Genomic DNA, 18539 nt, shown 5'->3' on the forward strand with positions numbered 1-18539 from the left:
CCATGAGTCAGGGACTACGCCTTTGGAATAAGAGTGCCGGAATAAACGCGTTAGCACCGGCGCCAACTCAGGGGCACGCGTTCTAAGCACGATTGGAGAAATGCCATCCGGCCCGCTCGACTTCCTGACAACGAAAACAGAGCTCGCCTTACAGTTTTCTGTCTGAACTGTACTTCAGGCATAGAGCTCTGACACCGCGGGATGGTCGGCGGTGTTTTTCCGTTGTCGTCAAGAGTCAAGTTGGAGGCGAAAAGAGCGCACAGGAGCTCGGCTTTCTCTTTTGCCGTATGGGCCTGGGTGTCATTCCTCATGTGCAACGGTGGCATAGACGGCTGGTTGAAGTTACCAAGAGCAGCTTTCGACAACGACCAGAACTTGCGTGTTCCGGTCGGGTAACTGGAAAGCTGCTCGCCGATTTTGACGACGTGCTTAGACTTCGCACGGGCAATTTGCCGCTTAAAAAATCTGGAGGCACGGTTATATTTCCTCTTAAGAACTTTGCAGTTCGGATCCTTTCTGCCCAGCGCCGCAACCCAAGTTCGATACGCCTGTTTTTTGCAGTCAGGTGCTGCTTTAACTGACGCATCGAACCAGGGCTGTGATCTGCCACCGATCGGTACTACAGAGCTTGGTATAAAAATATCCATGCCCTGCAGTATCACATCGGCTACTGCAATGGCGCAGGCACTAGGATCATCCGAAGGGAAACAAACCATGCCCCAAGGGTAGGATGCAAAAAAGGAACGCATCCTATCCCAATCTGCTGACTTGTAGTGCCAAACGCGGCGTCGCGGTGGTCTGCGACGTTGGCGTCAGATAGGCACTACACTCCTGACCAGGCAATGGTCGGACCTTCCGAGAGGGGCGTCGACAAAGACCTGGTAACCATCGGGATGTGTAGTCAGCAGAAGATCTAATAAGGACGGCACGTGGCTATCCACATCCGGGAGCCGCGTTGGCGACTCAACCAATTGGGACAGACCATACGCCAATGCAAAATTATGCACAGATCGCCCTGCGTAGTCTGTGGTACGTGATCCAAGCTATTTGGCTTGAAATCACCCAAGACTACGATTTCAGCGGAGGGTATCTGTGCAAGCACGTCGTTAATTGCCGCCTGAACGCAGCCTATGAGATGATCGGTTTCTGTGTTACCACTATGGGACCTGTTGACACACGCATAGATACGGACGCGGTCGTCTAAATCTACGCGGAGCCAGAGAGTAGACAGGTCCCTACCCTCAAAATTGCCGAGACGGCGACAGCAGATATCCTCCCTAACGTACACACATACCCCGGCATGAGGCAAAAAGTTGTGCTCAATTTTGTACCCAGGGTACGTTAAATATATCGTATCGCTAGATATCTGCGTCTCCGTAAGGAAACACTAGGCCGGCTGCGCCGTGTCAAGGTGGTGGTGGACAGCGTTTAAATTGGAGTGAATTCCCCGGATATTGCAAAAGTCCACGTTGATCGTGGAGCGGGGAGCCATGGTGTTACTGCCTCGTTTGTCCTCGGTCATGCGCGGTTCTGTGCCCACCCCAGAATACGAAGGGCAGCCCAAGCGAGAGTGCTCGGGGAGGGATTCTCCGGCTCTGCTAGAGCCGGTACCCTCCTGGGGTAATATCTTTTTACGGACCGCTCTCATATTTTGTTGGGGGGGGGGGAAGGGATGGCCTCCGGTCCTCGACACTAACCTATGCGAAACATAGCGGCACTAGGCCGCTACTTCACGCCGGTATTCTGTGCGAGTGTGGTAATTAACCCGGACGAGTCTGGCCCGATTGTGCTGACGTCATAAGACGGCAGCGTGACTCTCCCACTTCTAAAAAGCCCTTAGTCGCCTCTTACGACACCCATGGGCCTGGGACTCCCCTATTCTTTTTTCGCCCCGGGGAAAGTACAGGGCAATAATGTTCCTATAATTGTCACGAACCGAAAACCCAATTTCCCAAAAACAAAAAAATGTTGCAAAAATCAGGTATTTATTACATTAGAGAAGACTTTCCCGCGGAAGTTATCGAGTGGAGGAAAAAGCTAAGTACCCAGATACAATATAAGTATTAGTTCTGTCAGAAAAAGTAAACACTCAACATGGATGTCCCTCAAGAAATTCGTTTCTCAATCTCCGGGCCGATAACAGCTGTAAAAAGAGAGCAGGAAATAAATAAATTAATACACAATAGATAAAGTTGAAATTGACAAAATATTTCAGATAGATAAATTATATGATTCCAAACTGATTACAAATATAATATTATGGTATATATATTACAAATAAAGGAATTAAATAAATGTCATTGACAAAATTAAAATTAACAAACTTCTTGGATCAAAACACTTTTACCACGCTCTCTCTCTTCATTTATTTAGAAACTAGCTGACCCGACAAACGTTGTTTTGCCATATAAAGTATAATTCACACGATAGTTTTATAAATAATAAATAGCCTATGTGTTATTCTGGTGTGTAAGCTATATTATTGTAAAGTTTCATCAAAATCCAATCAGTAGTTTTTGCGTTAAAGAAGTTGAAACATACATCCAGACATACAAACTTTCACATTTATAATATTAATAGGATTACGAACGAATTCTTCTGTCACAGTCAAATTATATTAATAGAACTGAGATTATTATTTACAATAATATTGAAGTACATTGTTCCCAGTAATATTAATCAGCAAACTGCACGACGTCCTCGTTGTCGGCAAATGTAACTCCCCCGCCACCGTCATTACCAACAACGTTGACTTCCTCATTACTGTTAGCAACTTGAACTCCCGTGCTGTCCTGGAATATTCATTATAATTAATTTTGGAGACATATATTCCAAATAGGCTTAAGATTGGCTTAACTCACTACAGATATTCGCCCGTAAATCTGAGCCATCTCGGCGTTGCGGACGATGTTGTACTACTATCGATATCGAGAACTTCAACAAAAGAGCTTAGAAATTCTCATAAAATATTGACAAATAGTATAAAAATAGTATGGATTGCACTGGACTAGAAACGATGGCTCCGAATATTAAAGAAATATAAACAAAACATAGCTCGCGTTATCACAGGCGGCAGTGGCGGGGCAGGGAAGTAGGCGTGAGCAGTGTATACGTAAACAAAAAACAATAATAGGTTGGAATAAACACGTTAGTGACAGTCACAGTGAGGCGAAGGCGTGTTTTCAGGAATACTTGTGGTCGGGGAGTCCTTCTGAAGGAAGTATATATCAAAAGATGTGCAATAGTAGGAGAATTTTTAAATCAAGATTAAGATGGTGTCAAAAACATCAAGATCAATTAAAAATGAACGTACTCGCTTCTAGGCACTGCGCGAAGGATTTCAGAGGTTTTTGGAAGCACACAAATCAATTGATATGTCAGCCTGGTCTTTCTGTGACTGTGAAAGGTACAAATGATCCCAAATTAATTGCTGACAAGTTTAAAGATAATTTTGTTGTGACATCACCATTAGGACCGCCACAGTCCCAGACATCAGGTTGGGTGAGTGGGGAGTGTATAAATACTAGAATTATGGCTAAGGATGTATTAAAAGCAATTAATTCGATCACCAAGGGTAAATCCCCTGGCCATGATGGGCTGAGTGTGGAGCATGTTCAGCACGCTGGACCTTATATGTACAAGGTGCTGGCCATGCTGTACAACTTGTGTGTTTCCCACTCATACCTACCAACGGACATGATGAAGACTATTGTAGTACCTGTAGTGAAAAATAATAATGGAAATTTATCAGATATAAATAACTATAGGCCTATATCTTTAGCTACTATTACAGCTAAAGTGTTTGACAGCATTCTAAATGCACAATTAAATAGATTCTTGCAGTTGCATGATAACCAGTTTGGTTTTCGGCAGGGACTTTCCACGGAAACTGCGATATTGTGCTTGAAGAGTGCTGTCAAATACTATACAGGTAGAAATACATCGGTTTACGCTTGCTTCCTTGACCTTTCCAAGGCCTTCGATTTGGTCTCATATGACATCCTATGGGAAAAGATGAGAGCATCCGATATTCCAAACGAGCTTATTAACATCGTTAAGTACTGGTATGGGAACCAGTTGAATAATGTGAAATGGTCGGGCACCATGTCTGATTCGTACAGATTGGAATGCGGGGTGTGGCAAGGGGGGTTGAGTTCGCCCTCCATTTTTAATATATATGTTAATGGTATGATTGAGGCGCTCAACAAACAGCATGTCGGTTGTTACATAGACGACGTATGTTTCAATAACATAAGCTACGCGGACGACATGGTTCTGCTGAGCGCTTCGGTCTGTGGACTCAGAAAGTTGATAAGCACTTGTGAGGGCTATGCAGCTGAACACGGGCTGGTGTATAATGTTAAAAAGAGCAAGTGCATGGTCTTTCAGGGAGGGCCTAGAAAAGTAACAGAGATGCCACCTATAAGGCTAAATGTAACACCGTTAGAAATGGTTGATCTATTTAAATATCTTGGCCATTTAGTAACATCTTCCCTGAGGGATGACGCAGATGTTGAGCGGGAACGGAGGGCGATGTCGGTAAGAGCTAATATGGTGATCCGTAGGTTTGCAAGGTGCTCTTCAGATGTTAAGATTACTCTTTTTAGGGCCTACTGCACCTCATTCTATACCTGCAGCCTGTGGACTGACTATACGCAAAGATCGTACAGCGCCCTTCGGGTCCAGTACAACAATGCATTTAGGATGCTGTTGAGGCTCCCTCGCTATTGCAGCGCCTCAGCGATGTTTGCCGAAGCCCGTGTTGACTGTTTCTATACTATGCGAAAGAGAGGCACGTCACTGGTGCGCCGAGTCCGGGGGAGCAACAACAGCATGCTGGCTGCACTGGCGTATCGGCTTGACTGTGTTTATATAAACCGCTGTTGTAAACTGTACGTTGTACAGGGACTGAGGAATATGGGGCTTTGTTATTAATTTTTTAATAATTCAATGATTTATGTACTTATTTTATGTTATTTATATATTAATTATAATTATATCTGACTGTATTATTATTTATGTACTTATTTTATGTTATTTATATATTAATTATAATTATATCTGACTGTATTACATTTAAGTGGGCCATAGTAGCCAAATAAAGAATAAAGAATTTAAATTATAACTACATAATTATCTCTTTACGTATGAGTAGACAGGCTGGGTAGACTTTGAAGTTTTTTTTTTATTTATTTTTTTATGAAATACTACGATGTTATGAAACAAAATTTCAACTCGCCAACATGGGGCACACTTAAAGTTTTGCACTTCTAGCTAATCGGAATTATTTGAATTTCGAATGTTATATTTTTTGAAACGTTGCAACCTTCTTAGTAATAAAAGAACAATTGGCGGAAAATCATTTGTCAATTGTTTTTTATCACACATCAAAGTTCTACGTACCCAACGAAAATGGAATTAAGTCGAAAAGATTTTAGAGCGATGATTTTTTATGCATTTAAAAGTTCTCTCTCTCCGCAAGACTGTGCCGCGTCTTCAAAATGCTTTTGGGAGAGAAGCACCTTGCTTGAGCACCGTGAGGCGATGGTTTGCTGAATTGGAGAGAGGTCGGGTTTCTTTACATTACAAATTTGGTGAAGGGTGGCCTTCAACTGCCGTTAACGAAAATAATGTGACTATTAAGCGGCTACTTGAAGAAAACCCGCGGATTACCTATGAGCCAATTCGAGGACTATTGGGGATTGGTATGAGCCAAATTCAGAAAATTTTACACGAAGAATTGTAAGTTCGGAAACTTTGTTGTCGTTGGATCCCTCATGAACTAACAGTGGAGCAGAAGCAGGCTCGCGTGGAATGGTGCTCACAAATGCTAATGAAGTACGACCACGGACATTCTAATGCTGTTTACAACATTGTCACAGGAGGCGAAACGTGGATTTATTGTTTTGAACCCGAAAAAAAACAGTAATCTTGTGAATGGGTGTTTGAAAATGAGAACAGACCAACAAAAGTGAGGCAGGCCGGAAACGCCCAGTGGTATTCTACCATTTGTTTACCCAGGGTGTTAAAGAAAGTTCGCAAAAGACAACCAAAAAGCCGCGTTCTCCTACATCATGACAACGCTTCTTCACACACGGCCAACAAAACTTAGTCATTATTAGCTTTCTAAAAAGTATAACTCGTCACCCATCCTGCACATAGCCCCGACCCTGTGATTTCTATATTTTCCCTAAAATCAAAGATTTGATGAGAGGTTTCACTTTTACCAATTCCAAGAAGGCAGTGATAGCGTTCAATCAGCACGTAGAAAACATGCCTTCAGATCTGTGGTCCTCTTGTTTTAAAAAATGGTTTGAACGCAAAAAAACATTTTTAAAATATAAAGTTTAAAATATAAAGGAAAAATTTTGAACAGCAATAAACATAATATTTTGGTTATAACATCTTCTTTTTTTAAGTAATGCAAAACTTTTATTCTGACCTACGTATATTATGTACTTAATATGGAATATAATAAAAGTTCATATAATAAGACACACAAACGTTAAACACGCAACTAAAGAAACTTAAATGAAAATTGCGGCAGCATGAAGCACGACTGCAGGACGGGATATGGACCAAGAGGATAAACTGGTTAAATGGGTCAGTGCCGCGGAGGGAGACTACTTCAGACTTCCGAAAACATTAACACGGCTGGGCTATCCGAAATACAAGAGAGTAAAGACAGGAAGCGCTAGCAATCTTTGGAGGATGTTAGTAACAGTTAATTAGTTAGTTAGACGTTGTTCTGTAGATAATAAAAAAATACTGTTGGAAAGGAATTTGCTAATAATATTTCAACACATCAAAAATTATTTCGTAAAAAATGCTCCCTGTTGTTATAATGAAATTGTTTAACAGTGGAACAGTCAAACCGTGCGTCACTAAATTCTGTCATAGAAAATATGTCTATACAAAACAAATATTGTAAATAAAATTAATTATGGGTCCCAAATCGAAATAAAAACTATCCTATCTCTCAAGTTGGACCAAACTGCACTCCATGTACTTCCCATTAAAATCTGTTCATTAGTTTAGGAGTGCATCGCGGACAAACAACGTGTCACGTAATTTATATATATTAAGATTTTATAAGATATAAAATCTTTTATTTAATAACCTAAGCACCAGTAAAGGCAAATAAAGCAAAATGTACCCCGCCATTGCCAGCAAAGTTAACCTCGCTCCCGTTGTCGCTGCCGTTATCAGCAAAGCTGACACCGTCATTGTTGTCAGCGAAGTTTACATCGCTATTATTGTCAGCAATGCTGACACCGTCATTGTTCTCAGCAAAGCTGACACTGTCCTGAAAAATCAGCAATTAATTAAAAACTTACTTCAGTATTGTTTTTATATCCTTGGGATAAACCAAGGAAGATTCAAAATATATGCTAAACACTATGAATGCACCAGGGGGCAGCTTCTGTGTACAGAATGCCGGTTACCAAGATATCCTCTTGTTGGGAAGTGATTTCCCTGCCTATTAAATTGCACTGGCGCTCAGGATTCTTGAAAATACTGAATCTGAGCATCACTACGTAGCAAGTCTTACTAGCTACGGCACCTATTAAACTGAAACACAATAGAAAAAGGCTCCCATCTAGCTTCCAACTTGTTCAAAGAAACCTTCCACTAGTTAATTGGCCAATTATTCTCAACATAAGCAACTGTACGAATCGTCGATTTTTTCTTCTAAGAGCTCGATCATTACGTATACAGTTTTGTTTTAAATTTATCTATACATATAGGTCAATTTGACAAGTCTTGTACTCACATCACCAGCAAAAGTAACTCCGCTCATTGTGTGCTATTTACACGGAACAAGTGATATCGAGTGAAGCGTCGATTCTGTTACAAGTAAATCACTATCTGCTCGATAACACATTTTAATCTATGTGTCCTTGAAACGATTAAAATACTGTCGAGACTAATCAAAGCTATACGAGTAAGTACAAAAATATAAATAACCAATTCACTGTATTGCAAAAGGTCTTTCATCATCATCATCATCAGCTGGAAGACTTTCACTGCTGCACAAAGGTCTCCCCCAAAGATCTCCGTGACGATCGGTCCTGCGCTGCCCTCATCCAATGTATTCTGGCGATCATGACCAGATCGTCGGTTCATCTTGTGGGAGGCCAACACTACGTCTTCCGGTACGTGGTCGCCATTCGAGGATTTTTCTGCCCAAACGGCCATCTGTCCGTCGAACTATGTGCCCTGCCACTTGAGATTCGAAATGATTAGGGCTATATCGGTGACTCTGGTTCTCCTATGGATCTCCTCATTTCTGATTCGATCTCGCGGGGAAACTCCGGACTTTAAAGGACTTCCATAATTTATCAACATCGCTTTATTTATTATTAACAAAATTTAATTATCTTCATTGCATTTTATTCTCAATTATTAGCAACGTTTAACAGAACATGCGCCACGTCAACGTCATACATTGTTCGAGACTGGCACAAGTACGTCCACTTGGGCATAGTATTAGTTGCCGCACTTTGCGACTATGCCTGCGGTATCTAGTTGGAGCGCAGCGAAGACCAATCCTTAATCTAAGCCAATAAATAAATATTTTTATGAAATCAATAAAGGAAATTCAAAGTAAATCTTATCTTAATCTTATCATACGCAAAGTTCTTACAGCGAACTAAATATAATACTTAAAATCAAATGTATAAACATTTACGGGACTGATACAATGAATATTGTTATGGCTTCATCAGAATATCATTCAAATGATACATTTCATTTGTAGCATAATAAGTATAACATAGAAAACTTTAACTTTACATCCCTCTATGTTCCATCTCCTATAGATCGAATTTCATGAATGTTTTTATTAATTACATCATAATGAATATTGTATCGATTTTGGTGCGCAGTGGAGACCAATCCTTAATATAAGTCACAGGTTTTTATCTTTTTCTTTTTATACTCACATTTCATATAACATTATTCTTATTACTTATAGAAAATCTCTTAGCGATCCAATCCCTCTAAGCTTCAAATCGGTGGATTTGCGAGCGATTGTCGCGCGAGAATTTTACGTGCGCTTAAGTGTATCTATGCGTAATATTTAAAGTATAGCAAAAGAACGCTTATAGTTAGGATAATTTCAATGAAGGTATCTGAAATTTTTCAAATTGTGTTTTATTTATTTTACACACAGGACACAAAGTTGAAAAACCGTTATATTTTAGAATAAATGAGTATTTTCAATGGAAAAAAAATGGTTTTTATTAGTGTGATTTTATAATCATCTTTATATGTTCTTTCTTAAACAAAACTAAAATATATAAGCATTAATAGTAATAATTTGAGTTATTTATTCCGAGAGAGACCTGCATGGACCGTGTAAAAGGCATTACCAGTGCCGTCGTCTGCTTACTAAGCAGTGCTTAGCAATGTATATTGGAGGTGTTAAACAAATCATTGATATGCAGAAGAAACATTGTAGATATGCAGAGAAAGCACATGGCCTTGGGGTACTCCAGCGATCACGGGCTTCGGGTTCGACCAATAACCATCGACCTGTATGCTGCGCCCAGTGAGGAAGCGGAAAAGTAAGCGCCTAAAAGATGGACGTTTTGAGAGAATCGCCTTGTGCCATACACTATCAAAGGCTTTCGCTATATCCAGGCTATATATATAAATCATAAAAAATGCTTCCAGTGAACTCCTAAACTAATGAACGGATCTTAATGGGGACTAGTTCATGGAATGAAGTTCAGTCCAACTTGAGAAATTCGATAGTTTTTATTTCGATCTTGGGACCCATCATTATATACAGAATAACGTCTCTCAGGTATATGTATATATATATATATATTTCGTCTTTGTTATTGTTGTTAAGTTTTCCTTTATTTTCATTATGTTTGTGAAAACTGTAATGCTTTTAATAAAGTTTTTACAAACAAGTCCTTACTTTTCTTCGTTAGCCTGTTTGTATGAAATTATTATGGGATCAATATAGTTAACTAACTTAACTTTATTATATAACTAGTTAACTATCAATATAGTTAAATTATTATTATGAAAATATTAGAAGGTATTGTTGTGAATTTTAATTAATGATTTCATATTAATACTCAATAACACTTGTTATTTTTTTAATTTACATTTACTTTTTAAGTTACTCGTGTAAGTCATTGAACATTTGAGTATTTTTGTTAAATCACTTTACATAGATTATAATTAAAATTTGAGTTGATTTTACAGAATGGCAATGATTATTTCCTAGTTCTCCTCATTAAAGCTCAATCTTTTCCCAAGTGGTGGTGAATGGTAAAAAGTGTAACATTTGATATTCATCAGTGTTATTTGTTTAACGTAAATGAATAAAGTGATTTTGATTTGATTTTTTATTTGGAACTATTGACATTGTTATGTTTTCAACGTTATGTTAAGCTGCAAAAGGAAATAGAAATAAGTATGTGTGAGTAACAGTAAGCTCAGCCCTAATTCTAGAATCAAGTCAAGTTCAGAAACCTTCCAGTCCAGAACAGTCCCGTCCCTTGCCCTCGTCCGAATTCGTCTCCCCCATCTAAGACAGACGCGGGCGGCGCGGCAAAAAGAAATAGAAAACGCATTTCTATTTACATTTGGGTTTGGCCAGTTGCTTAGCGACAGACGCACGAACGCGACGTACGGCGACGCGGGTCGCGCCACTGCCCGCCGCAAAAAAAAAATTGTTTGACATTTGACACCTGTCAGTTAAGTGAAGTGGCGCGTGGTTTGGTTAGGCGCGCGTATGTGCAATTCTAAATACAATTATAGTGCATTAATATTAATTCGTTAAGCAAGTAATTCGTACTGTGTAATAGTTGGGGTGTAATTACACTCTATTAGGTTACATACTTCAATTACAATTTACTTTGCACAAAATGTTGTATATCAGAGCGCATTGAATCAAGTAATGATTAAGTTACCTTAGATTTAAGTTAATTATTAATGTAGAAGATTTCGCTCTATTTTAGTGTTGGTTATTAAAACTCAAGTAGTGAAGCTGTAAGTCTAATATTGGTTTTCTGTGTAATTTGTTTCTTTGTCTTAGTAGTATGCGTTGATGACGAATGGTCGTAATTATCGTCTAAGGTTTTTTTTTTAAATAAGTATTTCTATTGTCTGTTTTTTGTGACAGGTCGTTAATGGCATGAATTTGGAAGCCTTATATTTTTAAAAATATTAATGTAATACTTAATCGCACAGGTGCATCAAAAAACAAAGAGCAGGTAGTTTAAAAAAATCTTTCGTTAAGTTACGTACAAAGTAAACAGTATTTGAAATGTTTTGTAGATAATCAATTTTTAATTGTGAGATTGTGTATTATTTTGATGCATTGTTGTGTGGCGGCATTTTTTTTTTAACAAATTTGGTACATACACCTTAATCAAGACGATGAGAAACAATCGAGCTGGTACCTATGTACCTCACACTAGACAGGACTTAAATGAATATCGTAATCAAAAACAAATCGTTGCATATGGTTTGAATTCTTATTGTAATAATAATAATGATAGCCTTTAGTTAGCCTTAAATAGGTAGTTAAATTTCTTATCTTAAATCTACTGATATAATTTGCTTTAAAAAAAAAGTTAGGTAATAATTTTCTGTATCAGATACCGGTTCCTAGATTGTTTTGGTATGCTGGAGCATAGGCCTCCCCAAGTGTTCTCCAGACAGATCTATCTCTTGCTTTCCTCATCCAAGTCGCTACTGCTTCCTTTTGAATATTATCTTCCTATTTTTGATGCTTCTTCCTTTATTTCTCGTTTTGTATCTTGAACACGACATATTACACATTATTGTTATAAGTCTTTGCAAATATTATAATAGGGCTTCCAGCTAAAATGAAGCTCATGACTTCATATACTCTGATAAAAGAGGTGATATTAAAGGGAACACCTAGCTTCTAGCGGAGGCAGTAGGAACGTCCGACGAATTTGGGTATTTCCTGTTTATTCAAATTCAAATATTTTTATTCAAAATAGGATATTATATCATTTATTGAAAGCCACAAACTACCACCCATTCCAAAATGAATGACTCAGACCTGAGAAGAACGGGCTCAACAAACTCAGCGGGCTTTTTTTTCATCGAAAAAATATGTTTACAAATTAATATTGTACAATTAAACTTATTATTTAATAGCCTGAGGGCGGTCACTTCATTCCCAATCTGTGGTATCATTAAGAAAGTCATTTATGTTATAGTAACCTTTACCACACAAACGTTTTTTAACAATTCTTTTGAATAACGTAATACTTTTGTTTTGAACATTTTCTGGGATCTTGTTGTAAAAGCATTAGATGTTTGCGTAAAAGTTACATTTTTATTTTAGTTAACCCGACGTTTCAAGACCTTTCGAGATCTCGTTTTCAGGGGACTGCAGATGTAGTGAGTCAAAGATAGTATTTGTCATAGTTGTCATTATGAAGTTTAGCGCCATTTATTTCCTCGGAGGTGGTATTTGCTGTACACAGATGGTTTTTGGCAATTATTTGTTTATAAATAGCATACATCACCCCACAAAAAACTTACTAACTCAACTTAGCCGAGTAGTAGGCATTATAAGTTTAAGTCTGTTCCTGGTGTTAACATAATGGTTATGACAGTTTCTAGCAAATTCACTTATGTGCCAATGAACATAGATATGTATTTAAATAAATACATATCTTGATGTATGTACACGTTATCGAAAACACGGAGTCTGGTTAATATTCTAAATCTGATCTTCGTGAAACTTTGACGCCGTACAGGGCTTTAAGACTTTGGTATTTTTTACCGAGGAAACTGCAACTAATCATATTTCTTAAATTAATTCTTTAAAGTATACAGTAGTATACAATTTATAGAGTGAATCGTTAAATATCTTGTGTATAAATTACATAAATAAAACTGTAATAAACAGTATATAGGGTTCTTGTCTGGGCGTGGGCTTAATCATATTTCAAACCCAAAAAGTAACACAGTCCAATCCGAGTCCGTTCCGTTTCTGTGAAAACACGGTCCGTAGTAGTCGTAGAACTATTTCTACGGTTGACAGAAAGAAATCGGATGACGGAAGCCGGATCTCGTGCGTAATTTACTTACAATAGAAACAGAAGCCCTATTATTAAAATCTAAATACGAAGTATCGGTTAACGGATCGTATATTTTCTTAGTACAAATGTGTTTCTTAGACATTTTGTCTTTCGTTTATATTTAGTCCCAAATTCACTTGACATTTTTCGTTGTTTGACATTATTATGATCGTAACGACAACTTCACTTTGTATGGTTATGTCTACGTTTACGAAACGAAATCCGTCCGCACTATTCGGCTTCAAGGTACGTATTTTTTTTTATTTTAACGTCTTAGAATGTTTTCAAAATTTACATAGACTATCAGTTATATAAGCCAAAAAGTTTATTTGCATAAGTCATTCTAATCACGAATATCTTCTTACGATTTACAATGTTTGATAAGGGGTTGAATAGAGTCTGGCTAATGAGGAAACATCATCTACTTATTACCCAAGTATTATATAGATAAAAATCAGCTTTTATACTATGACGTAAGTAAAATTATAATTTTATGAATATTAAGGGTGTCTGGCAAGGGGTTGCCACGATGGTATCTGTCTGACAATGAATAACGTGATTTTTAATAATATTCTGAAGGTAATACCGAAAAATCGCACTTTATTATTTGATGTATTTAGATCGGTATTTTACACACCTGCCAAAGCCACTGTAACCCAAACTCCATAATGGATCATTGTTCTTATCTGTGTTGGGAGGTAGGTAGGTAGTTGGTAACGTAGGTCTGGGGTCCACGGCCTCTTGCTCTATTAGGATTTAATTCGAAGTTCGTCGTTCTTTCGTTTCGGACTGAAACTTTGGCTTTCGGTATTGGAAATAAACCTCCAGTTGTACGATTACTTCGGACCGTGTTTTCACGAATACGGATCGGACGTAGTGCGAAAGTGCTATAAGTATATAGTAGCGCATAGACTACCAGACAGACCGATTATGCGTGACTGCAATTATATTTGTCGATGTGTGCGTTAGCTAAAGCTAGCCCTCCGACAAACTGCACACTATTATCTATACGCTAGTTCTCCACACTACTCCGGACAAGCGTCATACATTTTTTTCTCTATTGGCTCGGCATATTTAGCCTTATCGCTGTATTTCCCTAATGACAGTAACGTGTCGCTCACACTTCAAAGAGTGTCGGATGTCCTGATCAACACTTTTAAGAAAACACTTCAGTTTCCGCCGGCAACCACCTAATTATAACCACGTGTCACAATCAACTTTTATAATCCGGCAGATATTTTGTTATTAGAAACTATTAATAACGACACGACTTCCATTATAACTGATGAACTTTTCATATTTTTCTAAGTTTGAATGTGACTGGCTAAATAATAATAATAAATTTCACCTTTGCACAAGTCTATATCTGAGTTTCCTTTTCCGGAAACGATTCTGAAAACGCTACTTTTAAAAGGCACCCATTTTTGGACGTATGGAAATATTTTTTAATGTTATCTTATTTTAATGCATATAATATTTCAATTGTAATTGTATTGCTCAATGCAGAGCCGCCCGTTTGATACTTATTATATATGTGAAAAATCAGTCTCATCCTGTCGGTACGAGATCACTCGGTATCAATATATCGAGCGACGTTCAGTTCCGTTGTCACTTGGAAGAGAAGGCCAAATTTCTTCTCGACCATCGGCTCGATTCTTTCTTTGACCAGATCGTCGGTCCATCGTATTGGGGGGCCTACCAACACGTCTTCTTTTTTTGGCGTTGCGTAGAGATGTGGGTTCTCTCTTATCTTCTATCGCATATATCACGGAGAGTGCTCAAAGGAGTTTTTCGGATTGATACCAGCAGTAAAATTCTTGGGGCGAGTCAGCGAAAAAGTTAACAAAATTACAATAAAATAAATAATAATCAGAAATAAGGAGGTCCGTAGGAGAACCAAAGTAGAGCACATAGTTCGACGGACAGATGGCTGTTGGGGCAGTAAAGTCCTCGAATGGCGACCACGTATTCGAAGACGTAGTGTTTGTAAGCCCCCATAAGCTGGACCAACGATCTGTTCAAGATGACCGGAATACGTTAGACGAGAGCAGCGCAGGATCGATCACCGTGGAGATCTTTGGGGGAGACCTTTGTCCAGCAGTGGACGTGTTTGGTTTGTGTAACAACAATAACAAAGACAGTCATAAAATATATTTAAAGAATATTATACATATTATCTGCTATAGTTAATAGAAGTACGCGGCGTATGTCACGAGCAGTCGTCGCACGCAGCCGGTATTATTAGCGCGGCGCAGTAAATCAATCGGCGAGTCAGTGCGCACTTCAATAGTGCCGCGCGATGCCAACTGTGACTCACGCGCCATATTGATACAATATTGTGTAAGACCATGGAGCGAGTGATCACTTGACGAAATCATCCATCTTATAGATAGCAATATTAATAATTGGACGTAGTTCGTCGTCCGCGTATATAAAGGGTTCTTAAAATTAATAAGCGGGATGAAATAGAATGTGGGACTCGAATCTGCCCCTCTCCGGTACCGTCCAAGCGCTCTTACCATCTGAACCAACCATTCGAGTGATATACTCGAGGGTTCGAGTCCCGCATCATTCATAAATTTTTGTTACAAATTTAATTTGTATAAATCTCTAGGAACTAAGTTTTAAATAGCGCCAATAGACCTCTTCTAAAGCACAAAGCACAATGAGGAACATCTGAGGTTTTGAACTTAGTCATGAAATATTAAAATGTAACTTATATCCAGCACTGGAGCCATAGACAATATCAATGCCTGGAAACGTGACAACTCATCCGGTCATCAGGTGTTTGTTCCCTTTGCATGAAACAATAACGCTCACAACATCCGAGGGCTGGACATCAATTATTGTGCTCATGATTTGTGATCAGCACTTCACTCAAACAAGCCCGTGTGTTTTACAACGTTCTGTTCACGTCTTGGTACCAAGTGGTGTGCCACACTCGCCTGTGACCTCGACTGGACTTGGAAACCATGTCAACAAACACTATGAGGCTCGCGTGATGGGGATTGGTGAGGCAACCGCCCATGGACATCCACAACCTCAGGGGTCAAGTGTGTTGCGGCTGTGTGAGGCAAGAAGTTTACCAGTGGGAGGCTACTTTGCACAGGATGCCGGCTAGATTATGGGTACCACAACGGCGTCTTTTTCTGCCGTGAAGCAGTAAGATGTAAGCATTACTGTGTTTCGGTCAGAAGGGCGCCGTAGCTAGTAAAATTACTGGGCAAATGAGACTTTAGGTCTTCTGTTTCAAGGTGACAAGTGCAATTGTAGCGCCGCTCAGAATTTTTGGGTTTGTCCTTAATCCTGAGCGGCACTGCATTGTAATAGACAGGGCATAAAAGTTACCATCAGATGAACGTCCTGCTCGTCTAGTCCCTTACTGTCAAAAAAATAATAAAATATTCATAAAATAAAAATATAATATAATTAAAAAAAATTGTGTGGGTGGGGTTCGATCTCAACAACAACAGCTAAAATGTGGCTCTCATACCACTCAGTAATCCAATTGATGAATCGTGTATAATTCATTCGTTATTATAATCTCTTTTGTACATAAAATCTATTTAAAACCACATTATAACTGTTTAAGTTCTGTGTGGCGAGCCGCCAGCTCTATGGGGGTTATAAATGAACTGAATCAAATACCTTTTGAAACGTGATACGAAATTAATGTTTAACTTCATTCTCAAATGATTCTATTATTAAGACATGTGGTTTTATACGATCATATTTGATACGATCTTAACAGATTAAGGATTGGTCTCTTCTGCGCTAAAACTAAATACCGCAAGCGTGCAACTAATACTACGCCCAAGTGGACGTACTCGAGCCGGTCTCGAACAATGTGTGACGTTGCCCTGCCACATGTTCTGTTGAACTTTGCTAATACTTGCGGGGTTGTGAAGTAAAACTTTGTAGAAATAATACTACAAGAAATAAGAAAGACACTGGGATCGCATATCATCAGTAAGTATTTTGTATTTTATTAATTTAAATGTAAAATAACACAAAGCGTATGTTACAAAATTTGAAAGATGCCACGCACACAAGCATCTAATAGTTACCTTAATAAAAAAGCTATTGTTCTTAGGTAGTGCGCTACCCGGTAAATCATGTTTATTACAAGAGAGTTATTATCAGCTATGCGACGTAATAGGGTATCATAACTGTCTATGTTAAGTCACGTAGTTTTGTTCGTTTTTGGCGATCTATATATCAAACACGTGGGTATGTAGATTATGATGATTTTACTGCAATCGATTTTCCTTATCTTGTTTGCGATGACAGCATGGAACAGTCACCAAGTATAGGTCAAAGATGATGTAAATACTACGAGATATGAGGCGGGAATCCCTAAGTAAAAATTTAAATTTAGTTTAGTATGAAACTTGCAGTCATTTGACATAAGTTTGAAATACTAGTAATTACAGTATTGCTATTACAGTATATTATAGCTGTAATCTGTCAATCTTTCAATGACTTCACGTTTCATACACGAGTGAATCCTTTTTTTTCTAAGAGTCGTTCGCTAGGCTGCTATAGGACTTGGATTCAAGTGAGACCGATCCCGACCGGTAATGACTCATATAAAACCGACATAACTGCGTCGCGACTCGCGATCTGCCACTCTATAAAATATACAGTCCGGTATCAAACAGTTTTAACGACATAGATCCTGTCTGTCTGTAGTTCGATAAATAATTTAAATCTTCTCATCAGAGCTTTGAGTGATCGACCAATATAACCGAGGCACAACGTTATGTTGTTTTGAACTTTATGATAAGTCCTATTATTAATATCGTTCTTGAGAAATGCAGATATTGTACCGATTTTGTACTCTAGAAGATTATAATTTATAATAAACCTAGGTTTTGATACAAATACAAATAAGTATTTTATTTTGTCTCAATAGAAAACGTATAATACAAAAAACCATGTACAAGTTACTACATACTTATAATACCTAATACATCACAACCAAGGTACAAATATTAACAACAAGTCTACATATACCGACTTATGTTCGACAAGTCTATCATATTATATTTTTATTCAAAATAGGATAGTATTTTCTTTGATTAACGCGAATGTTACACATTAAATATAAAACACTTTTTAAATGATTAAGTTACACACACGTGTACCTGTGTAACCGCTTCGACAAACTAAAAGTTTTAGTAAAAGCGAATAGATTTCTCCGAAGACTGGTACGTGAAGCCATTGAAATTAAAAAAGAACCCCAAGTTTCAATAGAAAAAACAGTCTAAAAATATCTAACATCTGGGAACCAAAAATCTCTAAATTAAAATCCAAAACTACATATACCAAAAAAGAAGAAGACACTGTCAGTAAATGTTGCCAAAAACTCCGAGGAAATAAATAGCGCTAAACTATGACAAATACTATCTTGATTCATTTCATCCGCAGTCGTCCTGAAGACGAGGTGGA

The 18539-nt window shown here is 38.2% G+C and overlaps 1 long non-coding RNA gene across 3 annotated transcripts; it reads right to left on the reverse strand.

Annotated features, from left to right (window-relative positions):
* Positions 1-1968: 1968 nt before the first annotated feature.
* LOC126967485 (uncharacterized) lies at positions 1969-7848 on the reverse strand. Of its 3 annotated transcripts, none has more exons than XR_007730005.1 (4): positions 7775-7848; positions 7157-7306; positions 2660-2792; positions 1969-2143 (listed from the first exon to the last, which is right to left on the reverse strand). It is a non-coding gene; the product is annotated as an uncharacterized LOC126967485 (long non-coding RNA). The 3 variants fall into 3 exon arrangements; XR_007730004.1 differs by having other exon boundaries at positions 2644-2792; XR_007730003.1 differs by lacking the exon at positions 1969-2143 and having other exon boundaries at positions 2594-2792.
* Between the last annotated feature and the right edge of the window lie 10691 nt (positions 7849-18539).

The sequence above is a fragment of the Leptidea sinapis genome, chromosome 1, assembly GCF_905404315.1.
Source record: "Leptidea sinapis chromosome 1, ilLepSina1.1, whole genome shotgun sequence".
Classification (NCBI taxonomy): Eukaryota; Metazoa; Arthropoda; class Insecta; order Lepidoptera; family Pieridae; genus Leptidea; species Leptidea sinapis.